At 48.9% G+C, this 17465-nt stretch overlaps 1 protein-coding gene across 1 annotated transcript in view; it reads left to right on the top strand.

The window, feature by feature from the left end:
• Positions 1-642: 642 nt before the first annotated feature.
• The window catches only part of WDFY4 (WDFY family member 4), a 303041-nt gene continuing 286218 nt past the window's right edge, over positions 643-17465 (top strand). The window contains exon 1 of the mRNA XM_024254223.3: positions 643-927. The gene's annotated coding sequence lies outside the window, so the exon portion shown is untranslated. The remainder of the gene's footprint in view (positions 928-17465) is intronic.

A 17465-nucleotide genomic window follows, 5' to 3' on the forward strand; every position in this document is an offset into this window, starting at 1 on the left:
TCACACGGCTAGTGAAGAGGGGACACAGAATCCAGACCTACTCTTCCAGGGCTGGCCTGTACTTTCCATTTTGTCCTTGGCCCCAACCAGCACCGCGTGACCACGGAGACTGCACAGCCCCAAGGAGCCTTGCTGCAGAACCCAAGTCACCCGCCAGAACTCCAGCAGCTCCGTGGTCGGCTGGAGAGTGGGCAGAGTCAGGCATCTGCTGGCTCTCCACTTCTGCTTTCTCCAGGAAATGAGCAGAGACCCAGCGTGAGTGATTCAGAGTGAAACGGCACTGAAGACTGACGATGCGGGGCCGGGTCCTCTTCCCCCGAGTCTGAGGAGCTGCGGCTGGGGATGAGGGGGCCCATGCCATCTGATGTCTGCAGGCGCTGACGGCCACCCCTCCAGGTAGGCCACCTTGCTCTTGGCCCAGCCAGGCCAGCCTAGAGGTGGGCATATGGGCGCCGCCTGTCAGCTTGGGGCCTACTGGCTGCCTCCTGGGAGGCTGAGTATAGGGCACATGTGACCCAGTGCCTGGTTTGGGTTTGTGAATGTGGGAGAGGAGGTGAGCTGGGGAGCAGGAAGTGTGTGTGGCGTGGGCGGCCCCTGTGGTCAGGGCCACTCCAGGGCCTGGGTCTGCCGGAGTGTGTGTCACCGCTGAAGTTTGGGAGTCAGACTGGGCTCCAGCAGCACTCCTCGACCTCCGACGGCAGGTCAAGTCCTTTCTCAGGGTCCTGCTATGAAGGGAACCCTGGGAAGAGCTGACACGGGCTTTCCTGGTTGTCAAGTGGGTGGAGAGTGCAGGCCGACAGGACAGTGAGGCTCGCCCTCCAAGCTCCTGCATAGGCCTCTGAGGAGTGCAGAGTCGGAGGGCCATTTCCAACGGGCCTCAGAGGGAGCTGGTCTATCCTGGCCCTGCCATTACTCCACTGGGTTCTGGTAAGTAGGTGCCTCCCTGGGCTCACTTCCCTCATCTGAATTATTACAGCAAACCATTGAAACGCCTGCATTTTCTGCCTAAGCAGGGCCACCTGCTCAGTAAGGACTGATTCTTCTTTTCCCCTGAAATGAAACTTCTAGAACACTAAACTGATCCTTTGTCCCAACCCATCTAAAGTGAGGGGGAGCTGGTTTGATAACTAAGGGCTCTATGCATTACCCTTTCAACAGAGCACACTAATTTTAATATGAGTTTATGTATAGTCATTCATTTAGTTATTTAACAAATAGGTATTGAGAAACCACTCCCTGCCAAGCTCTGGTCAAAGCGGACAGGTGTCTATGGTGCTCAGCGGGTGGGAGAGCAGCAGGTAGGGTGGGGGTCTTGGGAGGGTGGGGATGGCTCTAGTTTTCTGAGAGGGCACCTGTGAGGGAGGCCGAGTCCTGTGGGTTTCTGAGAAGTGTTCTTGATAAGGGTCTGGAGGAGGAGACCTGGTGGAGGTTGGTGTGGCAGAGCCAGGTAAGGGGCATGCCTGGGGTTCTGGCCAGAGAAGTAGGGAACAGGGTCAGGTCAGGGAGGCCCTTCCTGTCTGTCTATCCTGAGCACCTAGGCTATTCTTCCATGAACTTGGGAAGATTTTCTGTGTTGAAAGAACAGAAAATTTCGGCCAGGAGCAGTGGCTCACGCCTATAATCTCAGCACTTTGGGAGGCCGAGAGGGGCGGATCACCTGAGGTCAGGAGTTCAAGACCAGTCTGGACAACATGATGAAACTCCATCTCCAAAAAAAAAAAAAAAAAGAAAGAAAGAAAGAAAAGAAAATTTAGAAAGACCATAATAAAATAGAAGTAATAAAAATAGCATAAACCCTGTGTGCTGACCCCTTAGATTTTTTTAAAGATCAGCATCATCTTTGAAGTCCTCTTCAGGCCCATCTTTCACCCTCCCTCTTCAGAAGCAGCAACAGTCCAGAATTTTGGGTTTATTGTTCCCTTGCTTTTTTTTTCTAATTTTACATCCCATATTTAAATCACTATATATGTATGATTGCAAGTTGTTGAACTCTGTAAACATGGAATTAAATATTCTTTTAAAATTTGCCTAATTGGTTCAAAAGTTTGTTTCTGAAATTTCTTCATATTTTTGCATGTACCTGTAGATAATTAAAGTTTTCTGCAGTATAGTATTCTATTAGATGAGTGTACCTCAATATATTTATCTGAGATGCTGTTGATGGGCATTTGAGGTATTTCAAGAGTTTTTTTTTCCTATTATAAGCAGTGCCGCTAGAACTATTTTTGTACATGCATCTTGGGGCGTGTGTGCAAGAATTTATCTTGGGTATATACTCTAGAAATAGAATTGGTGGGTCACAGGTTATACATATCTTCAGCCTTAAAGGATGTCACCACATTATTTTCCAAAGTTTTTGCCTCATTTTACTCACCCCTCAGCAATGCACCAAAGTTTCTGTTGCTCCACATCTTCATCAATATTTGATATTGTCAGGTACTGTATTTCTGCCAATCTGGTAGAAATGAAAAGCTATCTTAGCATGTTTTTAATTTGCATTTACCAAATTACTAAGGTTGGGCATCTTTTTCATATGTTTATTGGCCATTTGGGGTCCCTTTTCCTGTTCACATTTTTTGGCCATTTCTCATGGAGTTACCTGTCTTTTATCCTATTGATTTGCCATAATTCAATACATATTCTGGGTACTATTTTTTGTCATTTATATATATAACAAATATTTTTCATTGGTTGGTGCCTTGTCTCCTTATATTCCTGTGGATTTTATTAATGACTGAATTTCTTAGTTTCAAACAAGTTTATCCATCTGTCGCTTTATGATTTATACTTGTTATGTGTTATCTAAGAAATTCTCCACTATAACATTGTAAAATTATTCTCATATTATTTTCAAAAAATGTTATAATATTACTTTTTACACTTAAGTCTCTAGTCTGCCTGGAAATGGCTTTTGTGTATGGCGTGAGGTGGGAAGAAACTTTATTTTATTCTGCTTTTCCCATATGGATAACCAAGAGTCTTGGTACCATTTATTTAATAGGCCATTCTTTTTTTTTTTTTTTTTGAGATGGAGTCTTGCTCTGTCACCCAGGCTGGAGTGCAATGGCATGACCTTGGCTCACTGCAACCTCCACCTCCCAGGTTCAAGCAATTATCCTGCCTCAGCCTCCCTAGTAGGTGAGATTACAGGTACACGCCATCACACCTGGCTAATTTTTTTTTTTTTTTTTGGAGACAGATTTGCTCTGTCACCCAGGCTGGAGTGCAGTGGTGTGATCTCAGCTCACTGCAACCTCCACCTCCCAGCTTCAAGCGATTCCTCTGCCTCAGCCTCCCCAGTAGCTGGGACTACTGGCGTGCGCCACCACACCTGGCTAATTTTTGGATTTTTTAGTAGGGATGGGGTTTCACTGTGTTGGTCAGGCTGGTCTTGAACTCCTGACCTCAGGTGATCCACCCACCTCGGCCTCCCAAAGTGCTGGGATTACAGGCATGAGCCACCACACCCGGCCTAATAGGCCATTTTTTAGTCACTGATCCATGATAGCTCTGTTGTGAGTTGAGTTGTCATGTGCATGGGGGTCTTTCCTGGTTCTCTAGTCTGTCAATTTGTCTAACCCTTTGCCAATGCTAGACAACATTGTTAACCACAGGTTTATAATAAATTTCGATATCTGGAAAGAGCCTCCCCATTCTTTTCTTCTTCCATCCTGTCTTGAGAATTCTTGGTATTTTACTCATTCATATAAATTTCAGAATTGGCTTTCAACAGAAAAAAAAACTATGTTCAGATTTGACTGGAAATATAATTTGGAAAGAAGTGATATCTTTATGAAAATGACTTTTCCAATTCATAAACATGGTCTGTCTCTCCATTTATTTAGGTCTTCTCTAAAGTATTTAAATACAATGTTATTATTTTCTTTATAGCAGTAGTGCATATTTTGACTAGACATATCCCTAAGTGGTTTATATTTTTATATTGTGTAAATTGTCATTAAAATACAGTTTTGGACTGTTGCTATTTGGACTGATTCTTGTTCAAAATGCAAGCATTTTAAACAAGAATCATTTTGGGTGTCATGTGTAGATTGTAGGAGACCAAAGGAAGAAGCAAGACTATCAGTTCAGAGGCTTTTGCAATAACCCAGGCTAGAAGTGGTGGTGGCTTGTCCCAAAGTGATAATAGTTGAGATAATGAGAGGTGGTCACAGTGGTCAGGTTCTAGATATTTTTGAGGGTAGGATTTGATGACATTTTAGGTATAGAGCATGGGAAAAAGAGAGAAGCTAAAGATGACTCCAGAGTAACAGGAAGAATGAGATTGTCACCTACTGAGCTGGCTTGAGGGCAGTAGAAGCAGATTTGGAAGGTGGTGGTGATTCAGAAATATGAGTTTGGTCATACAAAGGTGGAGATGCCTGTTAGACAATATGTGAAGAAATGAAGGCTTGGCACCCTTCACCGCGCCCCCCCCCCCCCCACCAGTGACCTTCATGGTAGACAAGCAAGGCAGCTTGACCAACTGGCAGAAAGAAGGAAGATATATTGTGTAGGAGGGTAAGGAAAATGAACTTCTCAGAGTTCCTAGAGCCACACCTTAGAGCTGCTACCCATTTTATTTACAATTAAGGGCTTCCATTTGTAATCTCCCTCCAAGTGCTATAAACCATCAAAATGCAGATAGATGATATCTCCTAAACCCTTGGCTGCCAGTCCCCTTTGAGGTATCTGCACTCCTTAAAAACTTAAATATCAAAGTCTAGACCTTTGTTATCCAATACAGAAGCCACTAGCCATACTTGAAATGTAGCCCATGTGAATTGAGAGGCACTGTAAGTGTGAAATACACACCAGATTTTAAAGATGTTACAGACTAACAACAAAAAATTATAAAATACCTCAGTACCTAAAAATATTGATTACATAGTGAAAATATTTTGGATATATTGGGTTAAGCGAAATATACTTTAAACATTAATTTAACCTATTTATTTTTATTTTTAAAATGTGTCTACCAGAAAATTTGAAATTACACATGTGGCTGGAATTTGTGCCTGGCTTTCTATTTCTAATATTTCTATTGGACAGCAGCCTTTAGAGGAATGATACTTCTTGTTTTATGGCCAGAGGCTTTCATGGGAACAGAGTTTGAGATGGATGAGAAGTAAGAGAAGTGAAAAGCCACTTGAACCAAATAATTCCAAGGAGAAAGAAAATATACAAGCTAACAATAATGCATTTAGTACTTAAATAAACCAGGGACTTGTACTTGCAAACTCACTTAATCCTCAAGATGAGATAAGTTTCATTATTCCCGTTTTTACAGATGAGAAAATGGAGACTCAGAGATGTAAGGTTCTTTGCCCTTGAATAGTGAGTGGCTGAGCTGGGATTTGATCCTAGTTCCACCTGATTTTAAAGCCTGTGCACTTGCATTAGACCACACTACCACTAAAGGGCTGAATAAGCTACACTTCTAGAGAGGAATAGTGAATATTTGGCAGGAGTATGACAATGGTTCTTCCCTTTTGGCTGAATGATTAATTCTTCTTTTGAGAATTCATAGGAAACAAAATCATTGCAGCAGGGATCCTTCCCCTCAGCATTGCCCATGACAGCAGCGGAGACAATCTGAGCATCCAGTTATTACAGAGTGAGAGTCAATTATGGGGGATCCATCAAGAGGATGCTCCATGGTCACTAGGTCTGATACTTTAAGGAAAAGGGCAATGCAGAACATATTTATGATATGATGGATGATTAATGTAATTAAATCATTTTCACATTAATTACAAGCAAAATATACTTGTGATATGGGATGTTTGGGGTGTTGCCTTTCTGGCCAGAAGCTTCTGTGGCCAGTGGCACCTTTGCCTGAGTTCTTGTCCTGCATCCAGTAAGAATGAGGGATGCAGTCATGGGGAGGGTGAGCAAGATGAAGAGGAGCTTTAAGTGTTAGAACAGCTAAGAGGAGACCCAGTGGGTAGCTTCTCTCTATAGGCAGGTTGTCCTGATGAGCACTCAGCTCTCAGCAGAGGGGGTATGTCCTCTCCACAGCTGGTTGTCCCTACATCTGCAGCTCTCAACAGAGAGGAGGCCCTGGAGAAGGTAGCTCTTCTCTGCAGCTGATCCCCCTATAATCTTCCCAGCTCTCAGCAGAGAGTAGCTCCTCCCTGCAGCTGGTCATCCAGTCACCTCTCCATCCTCTGCTGTGTTCTAGCTGAACCCAGGGTTTTTATGGACCTCAGAGGGGAGGAAATGAGAGCCAACTGGGCCATAGGTGGCCATGAGCAGCCTGAAAAAGACAACACAAGTCCCCACTCTGGTTTGTGGGTCTGGTAGCCCAGCCCCCAGCCTTCAGGCCCTCCTTGGCTTGAAGGTGGGACCTTACCGGGAACCTGCCCCACTCCACTGAGAAGCCTATCTGCCCCCTGCTGCCTTTCATGGTGCCCGGGCTGTTCATGCCAGGGGGCACCTGAAGGCCAGTGCAAGTGGCCCTTAACCCCTTCTCCTCATCACAGCCTGAGGCAGGGACTTCTGAACCTCACTGGGTCCAGGCCAGAATTTGGGACAGGGGCAACATCACCAGGAGCTCCCCCTGTTGCCAAGGCTGTCAGGAGCCACTGGGGCAGAGCTAATCAAGGGCCCAGGCTGGAAGTAGGAAGTGGCAGGCTCGGTGGTCACCCTGACTTAGGGTGGCAGACTCTGAGACACTGCCCTGGGTGTCCTGTGCAGAGCCTCCTCCCAAGGCGCAGGAGCCCAGCACCCTTGGTGGGGTGGGTGCTGTGGCTGTGCCACTGGCTGGGTCCCCGAAGTGGGCACCACTCCAACTTTCCACCCTGGCCCCGAAGCCTGGCCCTAGCTCCACACTGGCACCCCTCTCTGCCTGACCATGCTGCTCTCCTGTCACGCTGCTCCCCTGCTGGCTGGCTGGCAACCCGGCCTGGCTCCATCATGGCAGCCCCCAGGGTAGTGGGCTGCTGGAGTTGGGGGGCTGTCTGCCTCCTCCCCTTGCCCTCCCTGCAGTGGCTGGCGTGATGGCAGTGGCCGTACCAGACTGCCTGCTGCTGCCATCACTTGGATGTGAAAATTAGTAGGCATAAAGAGAAATATTTGTTGATTTTTGTGTTTTCCATGTAGTAATAAGAAAATTTCTCAGTAGCGCTCTAATATCGGCTTTTAAAAGGATAAGCACAAACTAGAAAGAGAAATGTAGTCAAAGATAAAGGTATGTACACATAAAGAAATTGTGTGGAGGATGGCCAAAACATGTGAGCAATTAGCAATGTTGAAACACGCTGCCAGGAACCCACTGATCAACTGTGGACAGAATCCACGGAGAGTGGCCCTGTGTGCAGAAGGCTGCAGGGTGGCAGATGCTATAACAGAGGCAGGGTCGAGCACCCCTGCAGCTGTTTGTTCCCACAGTCTCTGCCCTGAGAATGCCTGTTCTTTAGGAGAAGGAGGAGGGTAGCAATTAAAAGGGTGATGAAGCCCAGGATGGGGGGTGCAAGCCTCAGGGCACAGGCTCCTAAGCTACCCAGGAACCAAACCTGCATGTCCAATGTATGCATAGCAGCTCCACGTGGTCTCAGCCTTCGAGGGGTGTGTAGGGCGATCAAAGGGCCAGGCAGATCAAGGTGGCAAATGCCCAGATGTTCAAAAGGGGAAAAGCCCAGGGCACTGCTCTGCTGTCAGATCACAGATTCTTGTATTTCCTTTTAGCCTCACACACCTGTGGGCCTGTGGGCCAGGACACTTTTACCTTGTTGGAGTGACAGGGACGGAAGGGAGGGACAGTGCCCCTAGGTGAGTCTACACCTCTGCCAGTGGGCAGGATCCTCACAATCACCACCCTGGAAGACTGCCTTTGTTCCACGAAACACTTCCTTCCTCACACAATTGCAAGTGTCTGAATCATCTCATTTTTGAAGTGTGTATTTAATGTGATGATTTTCCCTCCCAAAGTGCTTTAATTAAATGACTGTGGCATTTTATAATCGATAGAGACTTTGAATTGAGGAAATATAAGAGTGAGAAAGAGAGTGTATTCATGAATAACAATGACATTAAGGAGGAACGGGATGGGAGCCACAGTTGTTATAGGCAGTAGGCACTGGGGAAAATGATTGATTTGGGAATTAATGCAGGCCAACCTTTGTGCGGCCTGCCTGACTGTGCCAGCCAAGGGCTTTCACTGCCAAACTTCCCTTTTCTCCTGTACATGGGACAATCAAAGCCCTGCTGCCCGCTGTCTGCCTCACTGTTCCACTGTAATTACTGAGATCATATCTTGATGCAGCCTTGAAAACTGGAAGGGGCTGTCGCCTGCTGGTGATGGCTGCCTTCTAATGGCAGGATGGCCTAATAGTGGGAGCAGTTTGAAAGTGGAGAGGGGCAGGGTTGCTTGTGTTGAGGAGGGCAGCCATGTGCTGTGTCTGGAAGGTGGCAGGTTTGGACCGTGGTGCTGAAGGAGGAGCTTTCCAGGCAGAGGAGGTGGCCTGACCGAAGGCAGAGGGGTTATGGTGTGAGTGATCAGTGGATTCAGCTTAACCCCACTGAGGGTGCAGGGAGGAATTAGGCAAGGAGGGGGTTAGGTCCTATCATCAGGGCCATAAGCTTGGGAAGTTTCCCAGAGAACATGGGAGCTGCGGAGGACGTTTACTCAGGGGAGAGACGTGCTGGAGTTGTGCTGTAAAGTCTGATAGTGTGGGGTGGGTGGGAGGTGGAGGGGAGCCTGGAGGCAGAGACTTGCCATGGTGCAGCCAAGGGACAGATGAACAAGCAGAGGGGTTGGTGCCGGGCCCACCCTGGGCTACCAGCCTCATAGAGGGCAGGCCCAGAGGACCTGTGTCACCCACGCAAGTGGCATTCTCAGGTCCCTCGACCCCTTTCTGTTCTATTCAGATGCCATCCTCCCACCTCCTTCAGCACGTAGAATAATTAAGAAAATTATTCCTGGTACATTAAGAGGTCTGCCAGCTTGTGGGAGACTCATTCTGGTTAAACAAATATTCAGCTCTCAGAGGAGAAATCTGAAGCTTGTGAACCTGGGTGAATCTGAACAGCCAAACTTCACTGGCAGACACCTCCTTAAGGAGCATCTATTCTAAACGCTTCATGTTACAAGTGGGGAAACTGAGTCACAGAAAAGCAAAGAGACTCAGCTTGGAGGCTGAAGCCCCTACTTCCAGTGGCTAGCAATATATTTTCTTGCTCTTCTCTTAGGTGAAAAGCATCAGGAGCCAAGTTGCATCTGAAAGTGTCTCTTTTTCTCTTTAACCTAAAAGCAGAGTTTTCTGGGTCCAGGTTGGCCTGGCACAGGAGAGGACAGGGAACTCAAGAAAATGAGTCACTCTATCTGTGACGTAGGTGGTTTGTGCCCTCACTTTTTTGTGCTTTGATGATTCCAGAGAACTAAGAGATCTTTAATTCCTGAGGAGCCAGGCATGCATACTTCCGGATATGTTTCAAAGCTTCACTTGTGATTTTTGTGTGTTTATTCTGACCAAATTATTCTTGAAATTTAATAAGCTAAATGGGATGATTGTGTGACCAAACCAAGCCATCTGGAAATGTGTCAAAATCTTTCTTACCTTAGCACGTGAGATATAAAGGATCCTGCAAAGTTCCCGTCATTTTCCTTCTCTGGGAGTTTGGAGGGTGAGGAATCGGATGGGGGCTGCTCAGAGTCTGGAGACATTCCTAATGGAGTCCCTGGCCAAACTTTCTGCCCTGTTCCTGCTCGTATGCCTCCCAGTTGAACAAAGCCAGGTCTAGTTAAGCCCAGCCTCTCCTGTGGCTTTGTTTCTCCCTCCTCTTTCCTCTAACCTGCCCATTGGGTAGCTTATTTCTACTTCCCTCAGACTCCCTCTCCAAAGCCCCTGCTTCTGTGACACCTCTTCCACCACCCCCTAGCCTCCTCCACCCCCATGTATTAGAGCATCCCTTTCCCTGTCTCCTCTCCCAGGAGGCTGTGAGCTCCTGGTGGCAGAATTACCAGTGACAGGAAGCTGCCAGCTGCTCCTGTCACTCTCTGCTGAGAGCCCCACAGTAATTCCCAGGACCACTCCGTGAGACAAGCACCATGTCCATGTCCATCAGCTTGCCACTCCGGGCTCTCTGCAGGGCCCTCTCACCACGCACTCACTCAACCCCTGAGCCCTTGTCCCTGCTTTTTCTTGGACACCTGTGCCATTTGCCAGACACTCACTCACGCTTCCCGGGGTGCCTGTCCACTTACTGCCAGGGTCCATCCTTACTCTTCGGTGTCCACCACCGGCACCATATGTTCTAAGAAGCCCTCCCAGACTTCTCCACCCTCCCCAGGCTGGGCCATAAGCCTCCTCTTGCCCCACAGCCACCACCACCCTGCCCAATGACTGTCCCACTGCATCTGCTTCCTTGCTGGCCCCCTGCTCCCCCTGAGCTTTGAAGTCCAGGGTGTGGACAGAGGGTGATCCTGCTGCTTGCATGTTTAATAATCCAGAGACCCACTACATGGAACATGCCAAGTAGAGCAGTAGCCCCAGTGGCTTTGCCTGGAGGACAAGTAACTGACACTGAGTGTGCTGGTATCTGTGGAGAGAATTCTGGCCAAGGAGTGTCCACGTTGTCCAAGGCTAATGAACCCTTATCCTTGAGGCTCCCAGGGATCTGCTTTTCTCTGGGGCAACAGAGCAACCACAGAGTCTTGTTTTGGGCCTCCCAGCTTGTTGTGTGAGCTGCGGGCAGACAGCAGGTCTGGCTTGGATCTCCTATGGCTGGGGGTCAGCAACAACTATGCAAGTCCAGCCAGGAACTCCCTGCAACACTGCAGGCTTCAGCTAGTACCATGGCATATTCCACCACCACTGACCACTGCCTGAAGCCAACCTTGAGTGCTGGAAGAGGGGACCTGGGTTTGACCTTGATTCTGATGTTTGTCAGCTGTTTGATGTCAGATAAATTACTTGTTTTCTGAGTCTCGCTTTACCCATCTGTACAGTGGGAATAGTAATGCCTACCTTACAGGTTTTCTAAGAGTAGAGAACATTGATGTCTCTGTTAGTAGATGGTCACTCTTCCATGGCCTTTCTTACCTAAGGGGACACTTTCTTACATTTCAGTGGAGACTGAGCCCCGATCGGCTCCCAGGTTAGAGAGGCTCACCACCTTTCCGCAGGGACTGGGGCTTCTTGTAACCTGTGCTGTCTCCAACTCATGTCTTTGTCCCCATCATGATAGCTCAACCATAGCCAAACTGTAGGGGTCCAGCCAGGGGAACTGCTCCCTGGCCATTTTTGGCAATGTGGAAGTAGGTACACATACCGAGATACAGAACCAGCCCCTTCCGCAGGACACCGTGAGTTCCTGTATTCCGCTGCTGTTGCAAAAACCACAGAGGTGTGTGCTGGCCAGGAGCCCAGTGAGGACTGGAATCAGAAAGAGGAAGTTTTGATAGCCATGGAAGGTTTGCTGACCTGCCTAGTTCCTTCCAATGGGAGTCTCCGTCTTAGTCTTCAGGGGATCCCCTGAACTTCTGAAAAACACCTGCATTGCCTCAGTCTCCTCATGAGTCCTTTGCAGCAGGTATAGGGCCCTGGGCCCTGCCATTCTCTGCCTGCAGGCACACTCAGCCCTTGGCCCAGGTAAGAAGTGGGGACACTCGCTAACTGCTGAGGCCTAGGGCCTCACTGAGGTGATTACTGGAGTTATCTGTGAGTACAGCAGTTGCGCCTGCTCCTGGCACTCCCTTGAGGAGGTGCTGGCCATGCAGGGCCCACAGGGAACCTCCTGAGTGGCCCACTCCTTGCTCTCCCACCTGCTATCTGCAAGGCTGCCCCTGACTCCACTTGGCCCTGATGTGGCATTCCCCCAACACAGGCTTGGTCTTGGAGGCAGCCCTCCTGCTCGTGTCTCCACATTGTGTCCTTGCCAGGGCCAAATCCTCACATGCAGCCCTGTCTGGCCATGCTCAGGCCCACATCTCTACGGCCCTGTCCTGACGTCCAACAAACCAGCTCCTTGTGAGGAGACCCGAGATTGGACAGACTCAGCAGCCAGCCCAGGGGGAGGTGATGAAGGCAAAAAGAAGGGTCTAGGCTGGGACTGGGGCAGCTGACTCAGACCTTGGGGCTGAACCCCAAAGATGGATGGAGGCCCCAGAGCACACTTACAAAGGCCATGTGGGCTCAGGCTCCCCAGAGAAGTGCAGATTTTAAGAGCTTCAAGGCAGCAAGGTGCAGAATGCAGAAGAGGCCATGCAGAGCGCACTCTGTGGGCATCTAGCGTGTACTGGACACCCTCTCACATATGTTGGCTTGCTTAATTCTTTCTGCAATGTTGCAAGGACAATGTTGTTCCCATTTTACAGCTGGAGACATTGAGGTTGAAGGAGCCTGAGTCGCTAAGGTTACAGGTTAGGAAGAGGTGGAGCTGGGATTTAAATCTGATCTATGTGATGCTGCTCTGGGTTGGCTTGACCTTGGAGCTCAGGAGGGGTCCAGGCTGGCCAGAGGGACTAGGTTCAGGGTGGTGGGGTGCTTACCAGCAAGTCAAGGCCAGAGGTTGTCACACAGCCCAGGCTAACAGGCCCACTCCTAGATACATGGAGCTACTTGAGGTGGGCCTGGAACATTCAGGTCTCACCCAGCTCACAGGTAACTTAGGAACTAATGTTGGGGCTCTGGACAGCAGGCCCTGCCATGAAGCAGTAGAGACCTAGCAGGGGCTCCCAGTTCCCTTCCTGACCTGCTTTGTGATGTTCTATGAGCCACCCACATCTCTGGGCATCACAGAGCTCTGGGAGGCTAAGAATCCCATGTCTTCCTGGCCCCTGGCCTCACCTGGGGACGTGTTGCAATCACCTTAGACCTTGTAGCCAACACTTACACATGGCGCCACTCAGAAGTAAGTCACAATGTTGGGGAACCCGGCCTCCAAGGTGGTCTGGTGAGTGGCCTGGGAGGGTGATGGCTACTCTGTTTCCAAGCTCACCAGGCATCTGATGTGCAGGTGTGCATCTGACAAAGATGCACGAGTCAGATGCACATCTTATTGGGTTATCTCCAGGGTCCTGCCTTCTTTCTGTTTCTAAGGCAATCCCTCTAACCAGAGTGATCATGGCCCTGTACCTCCTGGCTGTTCTTTCTTCTTCTTCTCTTTCCTGTTCCAGGCTTGGTTTACTGCCAGCCAGGACAACCTTTCTAGAATGGTGTTTCCTGGGCCATTTTCCTGCTTAGTACTTCCAGGGTCTCCCCATTACCCAGAATGCCAGGTCTAACCATGCTGGCCTCCCTTTCCTGGTCCCACATGACTCCAGGTGGCATCTTGTCCCACGGCCCCCAGGTCACCTTGGCCTGTTTGCTGCATGTCTGCCTCCAGCTTGCTTCCTGCCTGGCCTTCTCTGAGTAGCCCTTCCATCCCCACGGGTGTGCCTGTCCTCGATGGCCCCACGCACATTTGTTCTCCTAGAGTCCTGTGCCCCAGCTCTGAGACAGCCTCCGAGGAGGGGATGTGTTGTCCATTACAGAGCCCCTCCTGTGACCTTCTTCTTGACAGGCCATCTCGTGGTGTCTCCCAGCAGCACATTTTTTCAGACGAGGATTGGCACTGTGGAGAGTCACTTCTGAGATTCCACAGCTCACGGCATGAGGAGCAGGAGCCGGAATGCAGGACTTGATGCCAGGTTCCAATTTTGCCTGCCCATGATGTCTGTCTTCTAGCCTGGGAGATTGCACCAATCTCCTGCACATTTGAAGCACTCTGATGTCACTCTCCTGCCCCCAAGGGTGCCAGAGCTCGAGGCTTGTGGCTGTGGCAGTGACAAGGCCCCTGTGACAGTCCTGTTCCAGCTTTCTAGTGGGTGGGCCTCGCCTGTGCAGATCAGACCAAGATTTCCATGAAACGCTCTTTCTGAGCAGCAGTGGCCTCTCGGAGGAGCAGTGAGGGGCAAGAGGCCTTCACCCAACTTCTGGCGTGACACTGAAGACCTCTTTCTCTTGGGGCCCTCTGTCAACCGTATCATGCTCAGTCTTTGCTCAATTTGCTCTCAGTGGGGGAGACGGATTGAAGGTGTGGGGTTAATCCACAACCCCAAATATGGCTCCTGCTTTACCTCATGCTTCTAAGAAGGCAAAGTTTAATGCTGTGCATGCCAAGTGGTACTGGTTCAATAAACGCTGATGGGAAATGTGGACAGGTCTGGCGGGTGAAGGGCTTTATCCAGGACAGCCATGCTCTATCCGCTGAGGCTCTCCAGAGAAACAGAACAATAGGATGTGTGCATGTGTGTAGGCAGAGAGAGATTTATTTTAAGGTACTGGTTCACACAATTGTGGCAGCTGGCAAGTTTGAAATCTTCAGAGTGGACTGGAGACTCAGGGAAAGGTTGCCGTGAGTCCGAAATCAGTCTGCTGGCAACTCTGGAGGACATCAGAGGTCTCTCATGAAACACGCTATAGACCTAGCCGGCCCGTGCAGCCCCAGAAAGCACATGCTGCAGGGCTCACAGCCCCTGCCACGTCTCCATTTCCTCCTCCACAGACAGCCACGCTCGCCTGGCTTTTGCCCCAGTGGGAGGTGAGGTCTGGGAGGTGAGGAGAGGGAAGTGGGAGGTGGAGGGAGCAGAATGTCTATGGACAGGGCTCTCAGGGTGACCATGGGGAAGAGGGTGGGGCCTGGCCATAGCCACTCTGAGACAGCAGGCAGAGAAGCAGATCACACACTCAGTGTTCAGAGCTTTCAGTGTTGGGGCTTGCAGCATGGGGACTTTGGAGCCAGCAGGGACAGAGGCACAGGGACCTATTGTAACATCCACTGTCCCTCCTGTCCCCTTCACACCCCACACACGTACACACCAGAGCTCCTGCTGTCAGTTAATACATCACTGATGTGGGCAAGGACTTTCCCCACAGTGGAGAGTGGGGAGAGGAGGGGCTCCTGTTTTGGAGGAGCTAGACAACCTCAGAGGGAGAGTGGTGGAGAGGTTTTGGAGGCAGACAGATCTGGACCTCAGTGAGTTGCAGGCTCCTGCTCCCAGCCTCAGTTTCCTCGTCTGAAAATGGTATCCCTAATGTCCACGTCTTGGAGTCATCATGCAGGCTGAAAGTGCAAAAGTGCAGCTGGCCTGCCACACACTAAGCTCCCAACAAGGCTAAACTCCAGCTTTGCCTGAGACACTTTAGCCTCTCACACTGCGCTTTTTGTTTTTGTCCTCTTGGTCCACTGTCTGGGCTGAGGGTGAGGGGTGATCAGGGCTTGCTGTAATGCTAGGTAAAATCTAGATGATAGGATTCTTCTGCTTCCAAAGTCCCTCTCCAAGGCTTCTCCTCAGGTGGTGGTCCTCTAGGTGTGGTCCCTGAACCAGCTGCCTCTGCACCTCCTGGGAACTCTTTAGAGGTACAAATTCCTGAGAACCACCCCAGACTTACTGACTTGTAAACTCTGGGGCTGGGGTTCAGAAATCTTGTTTTAACAATCTGTTCAAGTGATGCTGATGCATGCTGAAGTTTTAGAACCACTGCTTTCAGAACAGTTTCTCTAGGAGGGCAGATTTTAGGCTGAAGTTTCACCTCCCAGCACCACCCCAAGGCTGGCCATCAGCAGGCGAAGCCTCCCAAAGGGAGTCTCAGAGCACTAGTCCTTCAATCAGCTCTTTCCCCATGGGCCCACAGGAAAGCCTGGAGGCTGTCATTCCACTGACACGAGTCCCCTCACCTACACTTCCCTCCTTTGCTTTGTACGTTATATAGACTGTGCTTTGGGGGCCCTTTACCACATCCTGCAGGAGCTCCAATGCTCTTGTCCAGTTTCTGCAAATTCTCAGGGTCTTATGTCTTCCAAGCTACTTCTATCTCCTGATTTCTCTGATCTTGTCACTGGGTCTCATCTGTGTCCCCTTTGTTTACAATAGTGTTCCTCCCTGCCTGGAATTAACCCAGGTGTGGAACACAGAGCTTCTGTAATTGGCTTCCCATAATCCCTCCAATACAATGCCATTGTGTGGCAAATGTTTACTGAAGCCTTGGCCCAGAAGGGAATTCTCACTTCTGAGAACACCAGCTGCGTGAGCATGCCCAAGGATGCTGTGCAAACGCACCATGCCTCCATCTCATCTCCACCTGGGGGTGGGAGTGTGTGGGGTCATGACAGTTCCTGTGACATGGGCTTTTGGGATAATTAAAGCACATTAGGTGGGCACAGCCCTTGGCAGGGGGTCTAGTGCGAAGCTAGCACTCAATAGATGCTATTATCGTTATGATTTTATCGTGGTCATTAAACTGGATGAATTATTTCCTCTTCCTTTATCTTTTATCTATTTATCTATTGATTTTATTTATAAATTTATAATCATAGTACATACCACAATCTATAAGTAACGTAACATAAAATTCACCATCATAACCATTTTTAAATGTATAGTTCAGTGGCATTGAGTATATTCACGTTGTTGTACAACCATCAGCACTATCCAGCTCCATTACCTTTTCATCTTGCAAAACTGAAACTCTGTGCCCATTAAACACTAACTCCCCATGCACCCCTCTCCCCAGTCTCTGGGAACCACCATTCTCCTTTCTGGCTCTATGAATTTGACTGCTCTAGGGACCTCATATCAATGGATCACACAGAATTTGTCCTTTTGTGACTGGTTAGTTCACTTTGTATAATTCTCTCAGGGTTCATCCATGTCGTAGCATGTGCCAGAATTGTCTTCCTTTTGAAGGTTGAATAATATTCCATTTCATTGATTACACATTCATCTGTCATTGGACACTGGCTTGTCTCCACCTCTGGCCATTGGGAATAATGCTATTAGGAACATGCATGTACACGTGTCTGCTTGTGTCCCCACTTTCAATTCTTTTGGGTATACTTTTACTTTTTGTAATTGACCTACCTTGTCTATTAATTCAACCGGTTTGATGTAACAATCAATAATAAACATACTATTTTTAATTGGATGCAAAAGTGGATGAGAACTTAAAGGGCAGTCTCCCCACTTGACCAACGTGGAGGCCGAGGCCAGGGAAGGGCCCTGAGTGAGTTCTTATCTGAGGGTGGTTTCTGTGGACAGGAGCCTTGACCTGTCCCCAGCCGGTGGCATCCTGAGGAAAGAGGAAGTGTGGTTAAGGTGGAGTGTGTGGACTTTGGAGTGAGATGCACAGAACTTGGCTGGTGGCCCCGTGGGAAGCTATGGAACCACTCTGAGGCTCTTTCCAGCACCTGTGAAATACTACTATTTACCACCTCGTGGGGTGTTGCTGTGGAGATAAAGAGAGATGATACAGAGATAAAAATGCAGAGCTACTATAAAGTGAGCTCTCAGGGAGGGAAGTCACTACTTTGATTAAATAGAGATTTCTATCCCTACTGTACAGGATAAAAGCTGAAGCCAAGGGACTAAAATCCCCACCTCTGGCTTTTCCATTAGTTCTCTTTCAACCTCAGTACATGTTTTCTTAAAGTCAAGTTTACTGAAATACAATTTACATAAAAATAATTTACTTTTTTTAGTG

This window comes from Pongo abelii, chromosome 8 (genome assembly GCF_028885655.2).
Source record: "Pongo abelii isolate AG06213 chromosome 8, NHGRI_mPonAbe1-v2.0_pri, whole genome shotgun sequence".
NCBI lineage: Eukaryota > Metazoa > Chordata > Mammalia > Primates > Hominidae > Pongo > Pongo abelii.